This window comes from Rousettus aegyptiacus, unplaced genomic scaffold, assembly GCF_014176215.1.
Source record: "Rousettus aegyptiacus isolate mRouAeg1 unplaced genomic scaffold, mRouAeg1.p scaffold_m13_p_14, whole genome shotgun sequence".
Classification (NCBI taxonomy): Eukaryota; Metazoa; Chordata; class Mammalia; order Chiroptera; family Pteropodidae; genus Rousettus; species Rousettus aegyptiacus.
This window is the reverse complement of record NW_023416289.1, coordinates 57,272,734-57,289,495: the sequence shown is the minus strand read 5'-3', so window position 1 is coordinate 57,289,495 and position 16,762 is coordinate 57,272,734. Positions and strand designations below refer to the sequence as shown.

The 16,762-nt window shown below is 44.6% G+C and overlaps 1 long non-coding RNA gene across 3 annotated transcripts in view; it reads left to right on the top strand.

The window, feature by feature from the left end:
* LOC107509364 overlaps positions 1 to 16,762 on the top strand; it is a 40,836-nt gene that overhangs the window by 2,331 nt on the left and 21,743 nt on the right. The window contains exon 1 of one of the 3 annotated variants that reach the window (XR_004954353.1): positions 13,084 to 16,286. The exons of the other annotated variants lie outside the window; for them this stretch is intronic. This is a non-coding gene — a long non-coding RNA (uncharacterized LOC107509364). Of the gene's footprint in view, positions 1 to 13,083; positions 16,287 to 16,762 lie in introns of those variants that run through there. 3 annotated transcript variants of the gene reach the window in all.

Genomic DNA, 16,762 nt, shown 5'->3' with positions numbered 1-16,762 from the left:
ATTATATACTTTGAGGGAAATAACTCAGAATATTGATCATAAGAAGTGTAAATCTTTTTTTAACTATTCATTAATACCATAAATATGGGCTCCAGAAGTTTTTCCTTGCGGTTTGTCTCATCGGTTACACGGATGATGGCGAGGCCCCTCCCGCGGGTATAACCAGGGGGCTGCCCCCCTGCCTTGCCACCTCCCCTCACCCCCTTTAACCCCAGCAGAAGGGCGAGGGATAGTTGAACAGGGGGGTTGGGCTCAGGGCAGGTGAAGGTGATCACAGCCCAGACTCTGCCCTCCCCTCCCCTGCCCTCCTGGCCACTCTCCCTCCTCCTCCCCCTTTCCTGCCAGGTCTGATGGATGACCCCTTTCCCTAGCCTGGACGCCTGTGGGATAACCTGGCCTTCGGGCTCCTGATGGAGGACCACTCAGAGCACCCCAGAGACGCGGCCCTGACCACTTCGGTTCCCTCCTTCAGAGGTGGCTAGGGCAGTTCATTGCAAAAGGAAGACAAACAAGTTGAGGGCAGAGGTGGTCACTGGGTAAGGTGGCTCTTGCGACACAGCCAGAGAGGGTTTCCCTGGGTTTGGGCGCAGAGACCTATTTTGGGTGTTGTTTTCTTTTCACTTCGGCCTGAGCGGCACCACTCCGATCCTGGGGGTCAAAGGTGAGGGCTGCCCTAACCCTAAAAGGCCGGTCTGGCCTGGCCCGAAGGAGGCTGGCTCCGTCAGGCGAGCCGCCTGGCATGACCGACCGAGGGCCTGCCTCTGAGCCCGGCTCTGGGGGCCCCGGCGCGGAGAGCGGGTTTTAAGTGAAATATTGAGGATTTTTAAAAAAGTGCCCTGGGCTTGTGGGACCGGAGTCCTCTTTTTCCCTGAGCATTCCCAAGGCGCTGGGCTTTGTCTCGGAAGGAATGGAGTTTCTGAATGGTGTGAAAGGGACAGAGAGGGTCGCTTCAAATCGATTTTACTTGTCCTTTCTGTCTTTTCGGATCAACGACCTTCAATGGCCACAGAGGTCCTCTTTCAACCAAAAACTTGTGCTACATTTTCTGCCTGTATTGGTGCTAAATACAATGAGGACCGGGCACATTTTTTTTTTCTTTGCTCTCCAAAGCAAGAAAGCACCCTAATTAAATTGTTTTATATGGACAGTCAAGGCGGACCAATTAAGTATGCATTAGTATAAAGATATAGTCTGCAGATAAGGCGGTTTAGAAAATCACGTGTAAGACAAAGGAGAGGTCAGTGGGCCCTGCGAGGTCGCTCACCTTCGTCGCTGGGGCCCGGGCGACATGGCGGAGGCCCGGGCCCCAGGTGAGAGGGGAGCAGGCCCGCCAACAGGTGGGCGACAGTGTCGGAGGGAGTTCAGGCCCGTGCCTCGGGTGGGTGGGTGGGGAGCAGTGGAGCCCAGGGGACAGCGTCGCTCATGTCTTCCGACTGGGACAGCGTGGCAGAGCCAGGTGGCCCGTTCTTGGGAGGCGGCCAGTGCCTGCCACCCCTCTGCTCTGGGTCCGGCCCTTCGCTGAGCGTCCAGGTGCGGGGCGAGGCCCTGCTGTGAGGGGAGAGTGTGACGGCCAGGGAAGCACGGACGCGGTCACTGTCGCGGTCACAGCCACCTTGGCGGCAAAGATGAGGGTGGGCGGCCTCCTCCCAACACCGCCCAACCCAGCGCTTTTTCCGCTTCTAAGGAAACGGGAGCTTCTCGGCGAGGGAAGCGAAGTTGTCACCCGACGCCACCCTTGTCGCAAAGGCGTCGAGGCCCAGCCGCACACACGGGGGCCTGATCCGAGGGCCGGGGAACAGGCGGCCAGGAGCGCGGCTCCGGCTTGGGCGAAGGCGGCCGGGGCTTCTCCGCCCCCTCTCCGCGCTCCGAGGTGTGGGCGGGCGGACTGCAGCTGGCCCGAAGGCGGCGACCCCCGGAGCAGGGGCCTGGGCCTCCCCGCGTCGCGGCGCAGGGCTGTGATAGGTGGTCCCCGGGCCTCGGGGGGCGCGAGCGCCGCGCGCGCTGCCGCACCGCACCGAGGGCGCGCGGGGCGCACAGGGCGCCCCGGGTCGGGGGGCTGCGGGGAGGAGGCTGGGGGGAGCAGGGGCGAGACTTAGAGCCCGGAGAGGTGGCCGAATGTCAAAAGTAAAAAGGTCGAAAAGCCAATTTTCCAGGCGCGCCTTCGCCCCCCTTGGCTGGTCGCGGAGGCCGTAAATCGGCGGCCAGCGGCGAGGGCGGGAGGAGCCCCCTCTGCGGGTCCCCCTCGCCCCGCCCGGGCCGTGCGCACCTCCCGGTGGGCCCCGAATCGATCCGAAGCCTAGCCGAGGATGTCACCGCACTAAATATTTACTGATCACACACAAATAGCCAGGGCTCGAACGATTTTCCTCTGTGCGGAGCGCGCGGAGAGAAGAGTAAATCATTTTATTAGTGTGGATAAAGCCCAGCGCGCACTCCGGCCTGGAGTGTTTTAAGATGTGTCTTCAACGGGATGAAAAGAGTTAGGGAAATCGATACCGAGTGATTAGAAGCCCCCGGGGTGAGGGAGGGGGCCGGGGCTTTCAGGGATTTGGCGAGGCCGAGAGCGGGGCGACCCCAGCGCCGCCGCCGGCGCGGCCCGGGGCGCGGGCCTGCGAAGCTCCCCCCTCGACGGGGCGCGGCGAGCGGCCACCACCCGCCGGCTGCGCGGGCCGCGGCGGGGCCGAAGGCTTGGAAGCCACGGGCTGCACTCTGCGAGTGGCAGTGGCCAAGTGGCCACGGGAGTGAGTCGCAGGCCCGGCGCGGGGGCACGGGCAGGTTCCCCCACCGCACGGTCCCTCCAGGCCGCCTCTTGGAGGGGCAGGTGTGGCCCAAACGCGGTGCATTTCTCCCCGGGCCGCGCGGGCCGCAGCATCCTGAACTTTCTCCTTTATACATCTCTGTGTCCTTCCTCCTCGATGTCGCTAAAGAGGATGCAGCGGCCCAGCCTGGGGAGCTGCTTCTGCGTCCCACCCACCCACCCAGGGTCCAGAGCGGCCGCCGGGTGGCGGAACCCGCTGGGGACCGCAGGGCGAGTGGCTTCCAGGGTCGGGGCTCCTGGGCAGGTGGGAGGAAGTCTGAGGCCGAGGAAGAAGGCGAGGGCAGTGTGCCACACACCAGCGAAGCCCCCGGGACGTCTCTGTGCTCTCCAGAAAACCAGCTTTGGGGGTTGGGGGGGGGGGTGGATCAGAGCTATCCCCCAGCGCTGGCCCTCGGCCTGGGGCCCCAAAGCTGGGCGCAGGAGCCCGAAAAGGCGGGTGTGTTGAAGGCTGCAGGGTTTGCCGAAGTTAGCAAGGCTTTGGGGGGAGGTAGCTGAAAGGGAGAGGAACAGCTTCTCCCAAACTCGAGCAGCGAAATCCTGGAGAGAAACCGGCTTAGCATTTCTTTCTGGAAGCTGGAGTATGGCTCGCTACTGTGGACACACCTCGAGGTCCGAGACAGCTGCAAAGAACCAAGAAGGCACTAATTTTGGGGAGGAAAGTGGGGCGCAAGGTGAGGAAAAGGAAGAATCTTTTTCGTTTCTTCTTTCTTTTCCCCGCTCCTGAGTTCTTTTTCTCCACCCCCCCCCCCCCAAATATCTGCTCTTCTTGGAGAAACTGATAGCTTGATCATTTATTTATTTATCTATCCCCTTATTTATGTCCCCACTGCCCCCAGTTGCTCAATTTTCTTGGCAGCTGAAGGAATTCAGTTCAGACTGCTGTGCTTGGCTCCTTGGTGCACCAGGAACTATAAACTGCAGATCCAATTAATCGTTTTCCAGAAGGGAAGATTTTTTTTTCTCCCCCTTTAAATATGAATCCCAATGGATTGGAGCGATATGTTCAGGTGTGAGGCGATTGATGTCTCGGATTCCAGCCTCAGTAATCTTTTAATTCCTGCCATAGAGGCTGGAGCATCCCTGACCTGGTGGCTGTCAGGAGCCGGGTCTCCATTAACCCTTGCTGGTCTTGGCCAGCGAAGGTTAACTACACTAATATACCAAAGGGGCTGTAGCAGGAAAAAAAAAAAGAAAAGAAAAAAAAGGAAGAAGGAAGGGAGGAAGGAAGGAAGAGAGGTTGGGAGGGAAAAAGAGGCACTGTGGTCGCGAGGATTTGAGAGCTCTCTGCCCTCCCCTGGTCCTCTCCCACCCCCTCCATCCCTATGAAAGCAGATTTTCATTCAGAAAGACTGCCTCATCCATCAAGGCGGCTAGCTCACTGCTTGGAGATGGACTTTGGGAAATAAGATAACAGAATGTAGTAAAATTTGCTTCCATTGAACTGACCACCCAGTTCACTTCAACAATATTTCTCACAATAGATTATTACAGGAGGGAGTTCAAACAAACAAACAAACAGACAAACCCAAACCTAATCCACATTTTACCTTCTTCCCTTTAAGCTAATTTAGAATCTCGTCAGTAGCCAAATTATAGCCATAAAATCTGGACGAGGGCAGGAAAAGCTGGTGGCATTTAAGTGGGTGGTTATGTAATGGTTACGCGCACGAGGGTGTGTGATATATCCTTATGGTATTGGAAGTTCCATGATGGATTAAAGGTTCATATACTCAGGCACTGGATAGAAGCTGTCACTCATGTGTGCGTGCCCAGGGGCTGGCAGAAAGCAGTGGTAAAAAAAGAGTTTTGAATGAGCTCCTTGGAATCACCCTTGTTGCAGTACAAGCTGGAGGAATTCAGTAATAGTAAAGATATTGTGCCTTGCAGACACTTCAAAGTAAAACAAAAGACAAAAAAAACAAAACAACCATTTGCAGTTTGGTAGCTCTGGCAGGACATTTCAACAAAAGGTGAGCATCTTTTGCCTAATATATTTACTTCGAAATTCAGCAATATGCTACTCTGTTTACTTCGCTTTCCAGTGAATGAAAGACTATAAAGAGAATGGGCTTTAGCTGAAGATGATACCGTGAGGGGCTTGTTGGCCATTTAACCAAGCCTGATGTGGGCTATCCAGGCTTTTACTATTAAACTGCAAGGCAACTCCCGCTGAGAAAGTTCTAAAGACATCTAGAGCATGTGGACATCAGTTCTTATTTTGAAGTGGACAGAGTGAGAAAAGATTATCTGCTTCTTTCTTTCTTTCTTTTCTTTTTTTTTTTCTCTTTCTCAAGAGCGTGGTAATGAAATCTTTAAAATGACAGTTCATTTCTGGTATGACAGACAAAAAAAAAAGAAAAAAGCATTAATCAAATGCTATCAAGTGCCAGTCATTGAAATGTGAAAGTGTTAGTAAGTCAAATATCCGGATAAATTAATATTGTTAATTAGCTGCATCCACGTCCATTAAAGAAAACAGAAACGGAAAAACAGAGGGGATTTACCTGCTTTAATTTCCTTTAACCACACACTCAAAGTGAATTTCGGAGGGAGAACAGTAATATAATAAGGACTATTGGTGTTGAGAAAGTTAAAAAAACCCAGTTTCAAAACAAAGCATGCGATGAGAGTAGTAAGTTGAGGGACAGAGACAGACACATTGCCTCCATAGAAAAAATTATGTGCGAATTAAGGATATATAACTGAATTCATTTCCAACTGCACTTCTAAAAGGCTCATTTCTTGAAATGTGGAAGGCACACATTAAAAATAAAGGGATTCTGAAAAATGAAGAGGAGGCTGTTGAGCATAATATTCAGCTTCCAGACCAAATGTTACAAAATATAACATTTAAATAAAATGTACATTATTTAAAAAGAATTCGAATACAGGATAGAGCAAGGTACTTTACCTATTTGCCCATCACAATTCATAATAAATCAATCGACCTTATTGAAGAGATTACAATGTGCTCGACTGAGGTAAACAGATTGAAATATCACTTAAGATAGTTTAAAGCAAAAGTAAAAACGTAAGAGGAAGGGAACATTGACCGTGAAAAATGTCACGTTGGGTATTTCTCGACAAGACAAGACCATGTCACCTCACATGTCAAGGAAAACTAGTTGACAAAATTAGGCAGATTATTTCTTTGCAGGATAGATATTAATACCTTATTTATTGATTCCCAAAGTTATGTTGCAAATTTTCATTTTGCATATATTTTTGATGCCATATTCCAAAGACATTTAGAAAGAAGCACTAATATTGTGCAATTTAAACAGAGAGCGGGGTGGAGGGGTGATTTAAAAAGACTTTTTTTTTTTTCCATAGTCTCCTTTGAGTGCTAAGTACTTATACTTATGTACTCATTGATTTTTTTTTAATATATGATTTTGGTTGATTTAATAGCTTTTAAAATGATATGCTATTTCACCGAAGTTGACATTGTTTATAAGTTAAAGACAATTTCAAAGGCATCAGATCTTTTTCAGAAAGTGTAATCGACTGTCCAGTTATTGATGAGCTACTATTTACATTTCCCAGGTTCTATTAAAAACAAACACACTCATAAACATCAAAACCTATTCTTCTTCCCTAACAACTCTTCAAATTGCACCTGGCATGGCCGTGGATGAATATTTTTATAAAAGAGCCTTTAACTCTTCCTATTTGCTCTCGAAATGTCTTTAATTTTATGCTTAGGAACTTTCCAAAGCACTAGCTAGTATGCAAGAATTATTCAGCCTCTTTTAAAAACCTGTGAAGAAAGATTCTGATCACAGAAAAGAGGCGTGACGTTTAAAGTTACAGGAACATATAAAGTTTTCTTAATAAACTAGAAAAAAGTCTCTCTTAGATAAACTTAAGTAAGGCAGCTGTTGGGTATAACTGGCTTCTTTTCCTGTCCCGCGTTCTTGCATTTGGGATTTTGTTAAGAGAGTAGATTTCTGAGATTAAAAATATTTTCAAATTGTCTGGCCTTTATACCTTAATGCATTATGAAATTGAAAAACAATATTCATTTCTGTGTTTGAATTTGTATGTCAGGCAATAATAAAGGTTTTTACCACCCCCTTACACACCCAGAAAAACAAAAACAAAAATAACATTATATATATATATATATATATATATATAAGCTAAAGAGAAAAAAATAAACAACTTAGGATTCAGCGATGCTCTTATAAGGGTTTTTTTGTTTTCGTTTTTGTTTTTGTTTTTTTTTTATCTTAACTATCTACCGTGGCGGAACACTTCGGTTTTATGTATAATCTCTGAATCTTAAGCAAGTTTTAACAACATATCATCACAGCCCATTTAAAGTGAAGGCAGATATGAAAAATAAGCCTCTAAAGACAACGACACAGGAAAGCGGGCATGATGGCATGCCTCTGTTTTTAGGAATGTTCCGAAAGTTTTACTTTAAGAAACTGCAATAACATGCTTTCTCAGGGAGTGCAAAACGAGATGATTAGAGGAGGCAAAAAAAAAAAAAAAAAAAAAAAAAAGAAGAAAAAGATTGCATCCCAACAACGACAAAAGCCAAAGCCAAGCCCCAAGCCTACGCTCCACGGCGGAAGCCCCTTACCACTTTAGAGAGATTCTGTGTAACTACGAGTCCCAGTTGGTCTACTTTTCAAACGCGGCGGGCAGTGGCTAGACTCAAGTCAGCAGCCTCTCTTGAGTCTGACCACAGAAGCCTTGCCACTTAGAGAAAAACTTTGGAAAGCAACTGTTGCAAGTTCACCTCTCTTTTCCAAAGGAGGTTTGCAGAGACAAAACAGTGAGAGCCGATCTAACCAATTTTATTATTTTCTAAGGCATTCCTAACTTTTATGATTACCACCCCCCTTTCCCACCACTACTTCCTTTACTATCTGTCTTTGTGCCTCTAGGGCCAGGGAAAGAGCAGGGTAGATTCTAGATTGCTTTCAGAGTTTGCCTTCTCTGATGATGGATTACCATGTCAATTTAAACGGCATAGGATTAATTTGTTTCAATGATTTCTCTTTAGGCTGAATGCCAGCCGTTTTTCTATCTCTCTCCTTGCTCTTCAGAACAACAACCAAAAAAAAAAAAAAAAAAAAAAAAAAGCCTTCTTTCCACATTTTAAGTTAGGAGACAATAATAGAAATGGACAAGTTAGGTGTAACGTTGCAATCCCGTTATAGGTCTGAGTGTTTTTATCTCTGCCTAAGAGGCTGAAACATACAGTCAGTCACATTAAAATGAAATTGGACTCAACGTTTATTCAATAAATACTTGTCTTGTAGATAATCCAGTGAGGAGTGCTTTTGACACATAAGGACTTAATTTGTCTTGGATAACAAGTTATTAATATGGCACGTTTAAACTTGCCACCGACAATATGGTTATCGAAACCTGTAACAAACTCCAATGATCATTGTGAGAGATCATTTGTATGAGGGAGAGAGACTTTTTTTTTTTTTGAGAGCAGCTACTTTTATCACGTACGTTTAGATACACACACACACATATACGAGTAATGCATATATATGTCAGATCACGCATGGACGAAAAAGTTCAGTGAAGTTAAAAAAAAATTTCCATTCATTAGGCAAACGTATCGAACCGTTATAAAAACAAGAATGCGTCAGAGAGTTTTCTCTTGAGAAAGATTTCTAAAATGCACAGGAAAAGTGCCGTCCAAATCCTATTTCTTTGCAAGACCAACCTCATTACGAGGTTGACAATGGCGTGAGAAAGCACTTAGGTACAATCCACAATCTAACACCCTATTCGTGTCCTTCACCTAGACGAACCTCGCAGCCGGACAGAGCATGCTGCTTGTAGAATAAAGGCGATTCGAGTCAAATAATCCATCCCTAAAATGATCGTCGTATTTCTTTATCTATCGGGAAGTCCCCCAGCCGATGCAAAGTTTCATCCTATGGTCAGAATATGTTGAGTGCGTGTGGATAGTTAAACATGTTTTTTTTTTGTTTGTTTATTTGTTTTGTTTTTTTACCACCTTCTTTTCCTAATCGCCTCTTCTTTTCCCCAGTATTCCCCGCACTGAAATTAAACATCATCGTCGAAGATAAGAAATTGCGTCCTGCGTACGAACGCAAATGGTGTTTATAGCCTCTTCCTTTCAATGCACAGATGGCCTTTCTTTGAGCAAGTTTTACTTTCTAGGGACACACATAATCAGAGGCCAGCGACGACGGTCAGAACGGAAATCTAAACCGTTTTAATTTGTAAAAAAAAGTTGTTGGAGGTTAACCTTGGTGGGGAGATCGCGCGTCTCCGAGAAACCAAATCTTTGAGAGCGCTCCCTTGGAAATGATGCTACGCGTGAGCAGAAAATCCAGGCAAGAAAGGCTAATTGAATAAAGAGAGAATTAGGTTAAAAAAAACTAGAGTACAATCCAGTATCGCGTTTTCACTAGTATAACTTGAAATGAAGGTGTCTTCGAGTCTCTGGTGGTGCCGTAGCGTTTAGATGTTGGCCACAGATGGGAACACCTATTGAAATGTGTCTGAAGAAGATTAATAGGGCTTGTCAGTGTTGAGAAAGCACTCTTTGCTGTAAATTTCTACCAGCACAAGATGAATTACCGATGAATGCTCACTTATCAACCCCATCACTATCGTTCGGCACTAAATCAAATTGAGAAGTTATCTGCGATCAGAAAATTTCTTTTTAAAACAGACATACACACCTTTAGGCCCCGACTCTTTAATAATCCAGCTCTGAAAACAATTCCCCATCCCATGATGTTTTTTTCTTCTTTTTTTTAGCTTAAAATGTTATCTCGATAATGAATATATTTTTAAGTTCGTGCCCAATGGGAAGCTGGACAATAGCAAAGTCTGACAGTATTTCAGCCAGGTATAATGGTTTCTTGGAAGCCACCGTTTAATATTGCGTGAAATGTATTTTCTTTACTTTGAGATATTTCTCTCCTTCCCTTAGAAGGCAAAGAGGAGAGAAGGCGTGGGGTGTCTTGTTCTAAACCCCGGTCTCTGCAACCTAATTGTTATCTCATCCTCTGGTAGGATGAAATTATGAGAGAAACAGCAAGTTTATGTAGAGAACAGGAGAATAGGATTAAACAGATGACAACGGCAACCAAGAAAATGCGTTTACTCTTTTATGATTTAATGGTGTTGCAGATATCTCATTTCTAGGTGATCTGTTTGAGAAACGAAACAGGTGTGTTATCTCTTCCATTATCTGGTAACTGATCACAGAAGCTTTCCAGTGTAGGAAGGACGGTGCTTTTTTTTTTTTTTTTTTTTTTTTTTTAAATAAAAACACTAACCCTTGTAGTTTGATAGGCCCTCACTTGTTTAAAACGTTATGTCCCATGCATGGCTCATTAGATTTTTTACCGAAATCCTGTACAGGCAGGTATTTTGAATTCCCATTTTGCTGGAGAGTAAACTGAGGCTCAGAGGGTTCCCTGAGGCCACGGAGCTGAGAGGAACACTATAAGCTAATAAAGCCAGCAGCCACGACCATTTACTACATCCCAGAAGCGTGGTGAACATTCCGTTCCTTCGGTTTTATTTTCCTTACGTCTGAAATGAAATGGTTGAGTCAGAGGAAACTACGAACATTGCTTTGGGTGCCCTGTCGTGGTGTCTGAGAGGAAAGAAGAGAGAGGAACAGAGAAGCAGTAGCCATCTCTGAGGACGGGAGCGGGGACAAGGGACAGGAGGGACCCGTGGAGAAGGCGTGGCCTCCATCGCTCAGCGACAGGCGTGGGGACTCTGGGCGTCGGACGAGGGCTCTGTTTTCTTTCTCTCTGCCTCCAGAGAGCACCGGATGCTCAACACAGTGACAGTTCTTTAAAAAAAAACAAAACTAGATTTAAAAAACCTACAGATACGTTTCTCTCTCGTATTTCCCAGATAAAAGCGAGAAGGAAACGCTGGTGCCTGGAGAGGTTAGGGGACTCGTGTAACGTCTCCCAGCAGCTTGGTGAGAGAGCTGAACCTAGACCCCTTTTCTCTTGGCCACCAAACTAGGAATCCACCCACACTCCCTCCAAACACCCCGACCTCGCCAATGTGATGCTCCTTATTTAACAAAGAAACATACTTTAGATCATCTGGTCACGTCCATATTATAACTACTTCTCTATTTTATGACATAATAACTTGTGTGGGTTGATTACTGGTTGTAATACGAACACTTCCTCAATCTCCCCCTCGATAATTTTTCGTAAAAGGTATTAAGCTAATTAGCTAAAGGTGCAACGAAGAATCACACACTAATAAGAATATTCCGTAATCTCCACTTGGTCACTCTAATGTTCCAATCCGTCTTTATTCCAACCCTCTTCTGATGCTTCCCTAACCAAAATTGCCAGATTTATATTGTCTAAAGCTTCTCCAATGGGAAAAACCTGTGTTTTTCAACTTCCTTTTCCTCTCTCCAATCGCCCTTCCGCAGACAGTGCCTGCTTTGGGAACCCTGGTCTGGGTTTAATCAGAAGTTGCAAGACAAAATGTCCGTTATTAAGAAATATAAATATTTTCAGAAGCAATCAAAGGGATGAAAGATTGATTTAGCCTGTAGATTGGGACTAATTCGAAGCAGCTTTGTTCTAATGAGGGTTACTGGGGTACAGAGTCAGGAATTGTGGTGGCCGCTGGTGGGAAATTCCGAATCGGGACAATAAAGCCAGGGTTTCTCTTGGTAGGTATGCTGAGATCATTGTTGCGAGGCGTGTTCTTTAGTCTCTGGAATGACCCACCTTTCTGCCACCCTGAGGGACTTGTAGTAGTTATCTTTGAGAAATTACGACTAATTCCTTCTCGAGGGTTTAGATGCGTGAGCATCTCTCCCCTTTGCTCAATTCTGGAAGCTGGCTTCTAGCATAGAGAACATTTCGGCCTGGAGGCATCTGTATTATAATTTCTTTCTTGGCTTAATCAGAGGTATCACATTATGTACCTGGTCAATCTCTATTGGCTTTCAAAATAGAGACATAGAAAAACCTAATAAGCCTCATTAGGATATCTGCTTTAAAAACAACAGGCTGCCTCATTTAGCGTTTCGCTTTGAAATGTCCCAACAGAGCTGGGTGGTCACTGCCTGAATATAGGTATTGCTAATTTGGTATCTTTGTCAGTCTGGTAGCTCAGGGAGGAAAAAAAATGCCTAACGTGTAGGTGGAATTTTAATACACAAGGGATCAAACCCTGATTGTTGTCTTTTGTTTTTTGTTTTTTGTTTTTTTTTTCTTTCTCTCTTTTAATCCCACTTTTTGTCCACAAGGCCGTGCGTGAGAGATGGCTTGATTTTCCTGGTATGGTTCACCCATCCACAGCTGGATTTCCAAAAGGGACTGAAAATGTCTTTTAAAATCAACACAACTCAGGGAGTCTGAGAGAGCAAGTTTTTCTTTGTTGTAGGGTATAGTATTATTTGCTGTAGGTTTTTTTTTTTGATATACATTCTAAATTAGGCCTGCAAAGGCATGCTTCATCTTTAATTCATCACTCTCAGCTGAAAGAGATTAGCAATGTCTAGCACGAACCCCTCGTATGGTGCTGACCTCATCAAGTATGGCCTGAAATTAATTAGCCTCATTCATTCCAAATGGAAAAGGATAATGGAGAAGCATTTTAGAGATGACCATCACAAATTGTATGCAGCATATTTAAAAGGTCCCTATTTTCAAACCATGTAGATTAAAATTCTTTCCAGGGCGTACGATATGCCAGAGTCATCCAGCCCAGCCTGGTCAGGTTTCGTGCGCGTGCGTTTGTGTGCGCGCATGCGCGTGTGAGCGTGCGTGCATGCCGAGTCGTCGCTCGTGGAGTGTCGCAGCCTGTATATGCCCGTATTTAGCTGGTTTGCTACCTAGGGTGACACCTAGAACACTTGATCAACAACGTTTAATACTGTTCCAAACGATCCAGTAAGAGAATACATTAGGCGGACTTTTGTTTTGTCTTGTTGTGTTACCACGAGTTGCACATGCCAGCACAGACTTCCCTATTTTCCAGGAAGATTTTGTTATCATCCTCTAATTTAGAAACAGAAAAAGCCTCCGAAAGCAATGCTCAATTCTTCTATTCTGAGTTATTTTTGAAACTCTCTCTGTTTTTTTTTTTTTTTCCCAGTCCCTACTGTTTGATCATATTTTAAAACATGATCGAGTACTAACTTGGATCACTTAAATTTATCATCTTTCTAAGATTAGCTGATTTTCCCCATCTGGGGATGGATTAGGGGTGGGGTGGGGGGGGGGGAGGGACATTTTTGAATATCAAAACTGCTTTCTTTTCCAGCCAAAAAAAAATCCTGACCAGGGGTCATTTGGCATTCTCAAAGATGTCATAAAGTTTATTTTTATGAGCAGTCATTTGGGGACTACAGATTAGAAGCCTGGACCCCTGACTTTTTGCGTGTGTGTTCTCAGATTTTAATTTTTTAACTAATACAGATTGTGGTCAATTTATGAAGAGCTATCGGAAGCATTTTGGAAGCATTTTATCTAGTCTACATTTCTTGAGAAAAAAAAAATTATCCCAGAATAACTATGTTTCATTAAATTAAAAAGTAGATAATCAAAGTACTATAATTACAAAGATTCTACTTAACCGTCGGAGTGAAAAATGCACTTTTAGGCAGTAATCTTTTTAGAGCTCGTTGATATATTAATCTCCATATGTAAGTTATTTAAGATTATTTTGTCTTATAATAAAACTGGAAGCATTTTGCTCATATCTCTGCAAATATAGGATTTAGAAATTTCTCTACGCTCACTTTTGCCTAATCTTCTCATCCCAGAAGGCCTGCTGATCTAATGGGCATTTATCACTTATATGTATGTATAAGATCATCAATCACAAACTGTGAACCTATCATTTTGGCATAAAAGATCTATCCTTAAATCTTCCCCAACTTCTAGCATATAATTTGAGAAAATTAGCTAGCAGAACGTCTGGGCTTCTGACTTTTGGGGGATGAAATGCAAAAAGGGAGAAAGCTTAAATTATCCAAATTTGATTTTAAAGTCACGGTTTAACTGAGCCAGGGATAAAAGGCGATGCGCTGTGGATCTTTAAATGTTGACAGAAATAAATACTTTTGTTCATTATCATCTGGTCAATTGGGAGTTTCCTGACTAGTAAAGAGGAACTATTTACAAAAATAGCTTGACTCATTAAAACACGTTACCGCGACAATATTGTCCTTATTTATCATCGAGACAAAAATATATACAGTCTATAACACTGGAATTTACTCAAATACTGAACAGCAAGTCTCAATTTTTATTTAATTATTATTATTTTTTTTATCACCTGAGGTGAAATGGCAGAAAAGCCATAAATATGGGGATTAAGGCTGCATGAAATTTAAGTTCATTCGAATGACAAACTCAGGTGAACTTTACCAAATTTCATTTGGTTTCCACCTGAAACTATAAATCCTCTTGTGGCACTTGAGAGTCGAAGCGGGTTCAACCTAAAATTCAAACCAGGTTTTCCCAAACCTGACCTAGTTGTGTTTTGGGTTTGTAATAAAGCTTTCAGCCCACTTTAGCTAATGATGAATAAGATGATGGGTCGGGGGAAGAGAATCTGAAGATGGTTTTTGGAATTGCCGTTTCGTCTTATTTTAGATATTTCTAGGTGTTTCTAGAAATATCTAGGACGTAAAGAAGAACAGTATATGAAACAAATTTCCAGGGGTATATGTGCAAAGGGGACCAAATGAGAAACTGATAGATAGATAGATATGAAGTTTTTTTAAAAAGCAGAACGGGTCCCAGGCAAACAATGTTAGTTCCATATTGCAGTCGAGAAAGACTAGGCCCAGGGAAGTTGCCCAAGGTCACACTGCCCCTAAAAGGGATTTGAACCCCAGGATGTCTCGTTCTGGAATTCTCTGTACTTCAGCCAACACCACAGTGCCTCTGAGGAAAACAAAACAAAACAAAACAAAAACACATACAATTACGGTATGGGAAAAGCAAACTGCTACAGACTACGGATGAGAGAAAGTTCCCCATTTTTTAACTATGAAGAATGGTAGTAAAAATGGAGATGCCAAAGACGAGAAAGCTCATTCTTGTCTAGTTTTCTTATCCCAGGAGCAGGAAGGCAGCTGATGCCCAGATCTCCCATAAGTCTTTGCTGGGCTTCCACTTAGAAAGCTACGTTAGGTAGGATAGAGATAAACCGGGTGCAATTCAAAGGAAAAAAGCAGAAGCATGACAGGATGAGAGACTGACTTGGGAGGGAGGACCAAAAAAAACTAAATATGTAGAACTTAGCAAAGCAATAGTTAATATAGAACCCAGTATCATTCCAGAAATATTTAGAAGAACAACGAAGGCCTAAAAAAATTACTGGGGAGATTGGAAAGAGGTAAAGAGAAAGTCTAAGAGAAAAACAAGCTATGGCAATTCAGATTTTGTCATTGTCTTATGAGACTCATAATTAAAGCTCTATTTTCTTGGAATACTACAGCCCGAGCCAGAGATTTTGCAGAATTTTTTTTTTTTTTTTTTGGTTCTCTGCCTGTGTAGGTTGAAGCAGAAAGATAGGCTTAACAATATGGTTTGAAAAAAGTGCTTTACCTCATCATAATATGTGGACTGTCCTCATCAGCTTTAGATTCATGTTCTCATTTAAGCCTCGTGATGAGTCTGCAAGGGACGTACTACTATCTCTACTTTCCAGATATGGAAACCGAGGAGGCTCGGGCGGTTCCGTTGCCTGCCCAGAGGCACCCAGCCTGCAGTCCCCTGCCTGCCCCGCCGGCCTGGTCTCTCCCAGCCCACCACACTGTGTCCCTCACACGACATCCCACGACTTTGTCCACAAAACAACTGGGCTTAAGCCAGATTCGTGACGGTCGCATTATTCTCAAGGAATGGACAGATAAGAACAGAGTATCCTGGAATGAGACAGGGGCTTCTGCAAGCTGGCTGGGACCCTGCAGGAGCGGGCCAGTCCACTCAGCTCTTACAGAAACGGTGCATGTCAGGTAAACACGTCAACGTTGCCTCAGACCTACGTGCAAACGCTAGATGGATGTGAACGCACAGAACCGAAACGAAACTCTCAGGGTCTCCCGTGCTCACGGGCTCCCAGATGAAATCACCTGGCTGTTTACAGGAGTCTTAGCACTGATGAAGAGACCAAGCTCTGCCCCAAACTTTCCCCTGCCGAAGGAGAGAAGTTCCAGGCCCTGTACAAGTCTGTAAAGCATCCGAGCTGGAAAGTGGCAGCAGAGTTTGGGACCGATCAACCGGGTTAAGAGGCAACAATGTTCTGTTTACACTTTGCAGCCAAAGATTGTTTGGTTTTGGCTCACAAACTAGAGAGATTGTCAATGACAGTAATTTCAGCCTTTACACTGACTTACTTCTCTTCCGACCTGCGTCTGCATGCAGAGAGAAGCGGGTGAAAAAGCCCTGAGGTTACTCGCCCCGAGATGTCAGTGGATAAGGAGCTGAATATGGTCCTCCAGGTGAGTATTTGATGCTTAGATGGCCTACAACGGACGCATGGGTTTCTCGCTCAGGGAAGAGCGTGACCGTGTACGATGCTGTGTCAGGATGTGGTTTTGTAGTCTGCCACTCTTCAGCAATGATTTTTTTTTTTTTTTTTTTTTTTTTGCGAAAGAAGTCAGAAAATGAAGGCTCTCCGACACTTTTTGCTGAGTTATCATAGCCTTTCAGTTTAAGTCCATTTTCTAACCTTCTGTGGATTAATCAGTAACAAGTGGCGGATAGTGAGGTTAGTCCCAGGAGACCACGCTGCTCAGAACGGTTAGACACAGATCGTGGCAAATACAACCCTTGTGGGCAAAAGAGAGACATCGTTTCGCTCAAACCCGGAGGCTGATCAGGGTTTGGAATCATTTAGGGTCTAAGATTTGGGTTCTCCCCTTTACAAAGAAGGACTAGACTCCGCTTTACGCCACCCTGATTGTTCCAGAGGTTC